The 6,628-nt window shown below is 36.1% G+C and overlaps 1 long non-coding RNA gene across 1 annotated transcript; it reads right to left on the bottom strand.

Annotated features, from left to right (window-relative positions):
- Nucleotides 1-970: 970 nt before the first annotated feature.
- LOC108672700 lies at nt 971-5,128 on the bottom strand. Its single transcript, XR_001930906.2, has 3 exons — nt 4,440-5,128; nt 2,369-3,016; nt 971-1,680 (listed from the first exon to the last, which is right to left on the bottom strand). It is a non-coding gene; the product is annotated as an uncharacterized LOC108672700 (long non-coding RNA).
- Between the last annotated feature and the right edge of the window lie 1,500 nt (nt 5,129-6,628).

The following is a 6,628-nucleotide window of genomic DNA, read 5'->3' as shown; positions in this document are numbered from 1 at the left end:
TTTTATATTGGACTCATTATCTCGACAAAAATTGCGTAAAATTGAAAATAATGGGTTTATTTGGCGAAGGTGAAACTCCGAGACATCGGCGAAAATTTCATTGCTATAAAATTTGCAATAAACACAAGGTAAGAACAAAACCAGTTGATAAAATGTACTGTTAAAATTCAACATCGGTGCCACACACCGATGATCATCAACATAAATCGCTTGAAAGCTTCCTTTTTGGTCTTGTTCTAAGGCAATTCTCAATATATACATCCACTGTGACTTCGCTCTGCTCCGTCCGGTCTTCCCGTCAGTGTCGTGAGGACGATGATACTAATGTGGTTTTTATCGATTAACTTGCAAGGCAACAACGCCATCCTAAGATACAAAAATTTTAATGCCTCTTGCTTTATAAATTTAAACGATTACTCATTGAAATAAGTTATTGATAACGCATTTAAACCATGTCGCTAACTTCAAACCTTATTTGAAATATTAACGTTCACCTCGATATATAAATTAAGTCTGAAATCTCTATCGACACGAGTTACGAGAACATACGAGAATAACATTATTGTCCACGGACAGCCGCTATTGCTTTCAACTCACCAGCCGCTGTTGCGTTCATTATTAACAGAGCGGAGTATTTATTAATTTGAGAATGCATTGTGGCTGAGAATCGTGGCCTGGGACTGCTACGTCCGAAACACAAAGTAGGAATACTTAAAAGAGCAGTTTCGTTCTAAGTAACGTTCTACGATAAAGAATATTCTCTTCGACGAATATAGTTTGCAATGAATGTCTTGCAATGATTTTTGAACTCAGGAACATGAATATTATTTTATACTGGACTCGTTATCTCGACAGAAAATGCGCAAAATTGAAAATAATGGGTTTATTTGGCGAAGGTGCATGAAACTCGGAGACATCGGCGAGAATTTCATTGCTATAAAATTTGCAATAAACACAAGGTAAGAACAAAACCAGTTGATAAAATGTACTGTTAAAATTCAACATCGGTGCCACACACCGATGATCATCAACATAAAATTCATATAAGTCTCATTGCATTTATTTGCTCATGTAACTTCAATCTTTTGTACGACTTTCAAGTCATTGAGCTAAAGTTTTTAGGCTTTCCTCAACTTCAGCTCTGATGTATTATCTAAACATTTCTTGGAACGAGTCAATAATTTAAAAATGATCATCTCTAATTATCTTCCCAAGTTACTCATACAAATTAAATAAAATATTTACTTGAGAAAACTTCAAGTCGATATGAATAAAACTCTACCGTTGAAGACAAAGTTTTAACTTATGGAGGGAATTGAATTGGCTACGATGTGCACCAGCCTGGCCGCAAGTAAAGCCAAGGTTTCGCCTGTGGGATCATAACGTTAACATGTAAACGAGCGACCAGTTCTTCATGAGCAACTCAAAAATAGCTTTCTTTCATATAGCGAATTACTGCCGTCGTTTATTTTCACTTGTGCATTTGCGACAAGATATTCACAACCAACATCCATATAGAATGGTGGCAGGATTTACTCATGAACTTCCGAGAACTTCATCAATACTTGCTCTCGACTGAGACCGCATTTATCAAAAACGTAGCTCAGCACCAACATTTTCTCCGCTACCTCGCTCCTTACGAAAGTTTGACTCACAATCTTGCACGTAGGACATATTTTTCTGAAAAAAAGCATCATTTATCAATTAGTTCATTCTCGTAAGAGCAATGTATTTTAATAATAAAGATAATTGTCTGTAGCATAGTGGGCTGGGCTTTTTAAAACCCAAACCTGCAAATGGAAATGCACACTCCTATTGATAATCAATTCATTCTAAGACAATTGCAGAAGCTTTGAGGGAGACTTAACTCTAGAGATTTAAATGTGAATTGAAAGGGTATATTGAATTATTAGATAATATCAAGCACGCGTGATATTCCATTACGTTCATGTCTGGCCTGATTGCCATGCATTATCGCTAAATAAATTGCGAAATAAGAAGCATTATTAAAGAATTCGTAACGGCTTGCCTGGTGCCCGGCGAACGTGGGACATAGATTGGCACGTGCCTATAAATGTTTATACATTATCACTGTGCATTACATTTGAATAGACGAATAGAGCATTTCTTATGACAATTTTCAAATTGTGTGTTCAGCCAATAATTGGCCCAGGAAATTTCAAATTATATTCACTCGTATGAAAATCCTATTATTTATCCCATCCGAGGACCATATATATTAGCGTTTCCCAAATCCACTCAATACCCAATTCCAGATGCAATAGCATAAATTATTTCATCAGTTTTATTTACGCCAATATTGATGGAAAGGGCTAAAATTAAACCATTTCGTAACCTCCAGCATTACCCGTTAAAAAGAGCCCAATCAGCTGGACTGAATAGTGTCCCCGGCATCCGGTCACGAAGCAACTGCATCCCAATTCCTTCCAGTCGCGTGACGCATGCGCTGCAGCAGATGTGGGGGCAGGCGTCCAAAACAATAAAGTGCTTGGACACACACAGCGTTTCGGAACAGAGTTTACATACTGGACTTTCACAAGCCGATAGAAAATCCTGTAAACACGTAGCCTGCAATACTTTCTTGGTGATGGCAGTTTGTTTGTTGAAGAAGAAAGTTGCTGCAGTTGTCCATGCTGTCAAGTCTCGGATTTGTAGTTCAATTTGAGTGCATCTATGACCAAGAAGATTTCCAGGTCTCACCCAATGACTTCTTTGTAAGCTCTCTATCAGTAACGTCATGTAACCTAAGTTCCTGCTTAGCTGAAGAGAAACGTCTTCTACTACTTGGGCTGTCTTTAAAAGTTGAAACAATCTTCATCATCCCGCTGATAAGCAAGTCAGTTGTGGAAACTTCGTCCATTTGCCTGTTACCGGCCAACATAATTACCATTTCTTCCAAATGATTATTTGAGCCGTCAAGGAACGCATCTGTGCTGAGAAAGTCGATGGTTCTTTGCAGGTTTAAGAGGAGGCGGATGTCAAATTCATGGCCTTCCTGATGACGGAGAAAATTTATATCAAGCAACACGCAAGCCCCCTCTTGACTAATAGCAAGAAGTAAATGGAAATAAAGTTAGGCACATTACTAATTTTTAATGACAGAAAGTTCCTTCAGCATCATCAACCAAGCTTACCAGTATAAAAATGTAGGGAATCGCTAATCAAATAGAATTGATCAAATTGTAATTCACATAAAAGATCTGCAAGGTCTGTAACTAAATCAGGTGTACTCAATAACGTTAGATTTAAGAGCTGCTAAGGCGTAGTGGTCTCTGCAATAGGTTATCCGGCTATACAGACTTGGGTTTACAGTAGTCAAAAAATATTGCTTCAACTACCGAATCATTCGGGGATATGACCGCATGATTGGCCAATAAGACAAGAAACAGTCGTGCAACTCATCCACACGACAGCATTGCTTCTAGCTGCGAGTCACCGACATGTGGAATAAACTCCTTGCTGGCATCGTTGACTTTCAGAATATGAACGCGTTCAAAAATAGACTAGATAAGGCTAGTCATAGTTATAAGTCTTGATAGAAAATGCCTCCCACCTTACTAATCGGTGAATCTTCAGCAGCTATTTAGTTTCAATGTCAGTCTTAGCTAGATATTGTCAAAAGCCCAGTCCTCAGATTTCTAAGAGACAAAAGTCAAAAATTTTATGGGCATCGGCGACAGGTAATTCTTTAACGCCGATATCACTATGCTATGCTAAATGGTTTTCTTCGCAGAAAAATAACCAAGCCGCCTAAAACAATCCCCAAATTTTATAATTATTTAGCTTATGGTGGTAAAAAAAGAAATGGTGCATTATTTAGTTAAGGTGCGGTATAACCTGGAAAATGTTAGTCTTCTATTTCATATATTATTCATGCAGAATAGAAAAATGTAATTTGTTTTAGTGATTATTTCAATTTTGGAAATATGGTCATCCCAAATTTATTAATAGTCGAAGCATGCAATGAATGCCTCCGCATGGCTACGAAAATTGCACGTGAGCTCCAGATTAGGTCATAACTCGGTTTAATGTTTAGCATCTTTCAACCTAACTTCGAGAATTGAGGTTTATTAGCTCCCACATTTTCTCTAGGGTAAAAATTTTCGGCTTGTCAATAAATTTAGAACCCATATTAATCGACAACTTTTCTTTTAGCGCCAGAAACGGCTTTCTCTGTTCCATTGTTACTTATTCCATTATCTGGAAATTCTATTGAAATTCCATTTTTTGGTCCTGAAGAAAATAATTTCCGTAGTCTGGGAGAAATTTCTTGTTCATTGAAACGTGCCTCAGCAATGACCGACAGGGAAAAATATATTTTAATCAGGTAAATTCCAATACAGACGATTAGAGAGTATAGTTAGAAGGCCCATATGTAAGACCTACAAAATAGTAGTGTATATTAATATATATCTTACCTGCTCAGATAAAGAATCCATCTGTTCTTCAATCTTGCACCTTAATTCACTGACGGCCTCAGGCGACCTGTCCAGAAACTGTTCATGGCTGAAAACAGATGTAGACATCGCAGGCGTTTATCTTCAACTGAAATTAAAACAAGTTTGCGCACTGGAAGGAATAAAGTGACAATGATTGGAGAGATCACTTTAGTTTGTCGGCTTACTCTATCGTAACGCAGAATTTGAGTCACGATAGAATGTAGACATCATCATCCTGGTAAATGCACACATCAGAAATTGTGTTTATCAGCTTTAAACCTTTATACATTAGTATACTTGCATAACTATAATCGCTCGGCCGATAGAGGGGACTCTCCGTGTTAGTGTGTTAAAAGTCAATAAGTTTCAACAAGTTTATTGTAAATATGCACTACTATCTATCCGTTACGGAAACTAAACGTAACGACCGTCTGACCAGCATCTCTTATAAGAACTGCGGCCACAAACAAGGGTTATATTTTCTTTTCTTTGAAGCTAAAAGAGCACTGAAGATTCGTCTATAGGGTAGTCCCTTGACAGGATAGTGCTCAGGGTTTGGTGGGCAGAAAGCCAGAGATAAGACACTGTATAGAGCAGGCAGGTCAAGAGACTGCTGCTCCAAGACGGCTCAATTAATGATAAATAATGTAAGATATTCGTTTGAACAATATATGCATATTTCATCCCAGGTTAGTGACTAATGCCATGTCCTGCACTGCGCCTCGCTTGAGATTGAAGACTCGACTGAAGGTCGAGCCTTAGTTGAACTTTGGCTAGTTGGAGCCTCAGGATTCTTCTTCGTCGCCAAGGTCTAATAAATTTATCATAAATTATTGTAGGTTAAATCATTCGTTAGCATGATTTTGCCTAAATCATGACAATCATTTTGCCTTTGCCTGACAATCATTCCTTAGAATGTTCGAAATTGTATCATTTTTTCCGACGTTGTTATTACTTCTATTTAGAAAGTCTAAATAAAATAAATTATGATCCGAAACACTAAAATCAATTATGAAAATAGAATCCAATAGCTCTGTAATGAAATAGAGAGGAGTTAGGACTTAGGGGTTACGTTAGTAATTGTGGGGTTAGTGACTTCCAAAAGTTAAAGGTTAGTTGCTTTCAAATCTGGGTTCAAATGAAAAAATGAAACCGGCAAAACTAATTTAACTTAAAAGGGTATAATAGAGAATTCTTCATTTCTTTCCAACTACATTTCTTTAGACAATATGTTTCACTGCGGTTGAGACTACACTGACCACGATAGCTTATCAAATTTATGCAACGACCAGTAAAATATTTAATTGTTCTACCCCCTTTTTACATATATCACATATATGCACAGCTCATTGTTTAATGGTCATAAATTTATTAATGTGCTTGACGAAGAAACATAATAGGCACATTTAGAAACAACCACAATCATGATCCAGATTTTAGAGCTATTTTCAAAGTGTATGCAAAGGCTTAGATAAAATATTCATTAACAGAATAAAACAGGGATAGATGATAATATTATCTATCAAAGATATTATCATAATAATATCTCATATTAATTAAAATGTTGTTATTAAATTTTCTTCAATGTTAAATCATTATTTTACGACATAGGAAGTAGATAAAACTGGAATAAATTCGCTCGTGAATAGATTTCACAGCGAAATTGCATGTAGATTATAGTCTTACGATGTTAATTCATTTCCCTGCGACTGGAGTTAGAATTTGTTTGATTAGGCTAATGTTAATGTAATAAAATGTGCATTTAAAAATTACTTTTTAAAGACAACACTTCTAAAGAATCCAGTGTCTCCGATGTTACACATGTACAATGAGATTATAATTTTATTTTCATATATGAAAAAAAAAATTTTCTACACAAAAAATTCAAATTTTCAAAATTATTTATTATGTAAATCGATTCATGCATTGTCTCATACTTTAAGCAAGTGTGCAAAATTTCAGATCGATTGGAGAGGTCGAAGTGTGTTAAATATTTATTATAAGAATTGTTGCAGACAAACAACAAGAAGTGAAGTTAAAGAGAAGTGTTGCAAAAAGTAGAAAAGCTTATGGAATATATTTAGCACATCAAATGTCGTATTTTGCAGTTAATTTAAATTAACATAGACAGGTTTAAATTTTCGCTATCGGATCATGATGAACGGGCG

This window comes from Hyalella azteca, unplaced genomic scaffold (genome assembly GCF_000764305.2).
Source record: "Hyalella azteca isolate HAZT.00-mixed unplaced genomic scaffold, Hazt_2.0.2 contig13928, whole genome shotgun sequence".
Lineage (NCBI taxonomy): Eukaryota > Metazoa > Arthropoda > Malacostraca > Amphipoda > Hyalellidae > Hyalella > Hyalella azteca.
This window is presented reverse-complemented; position numbering and strand designations above follow the sequence as displayed.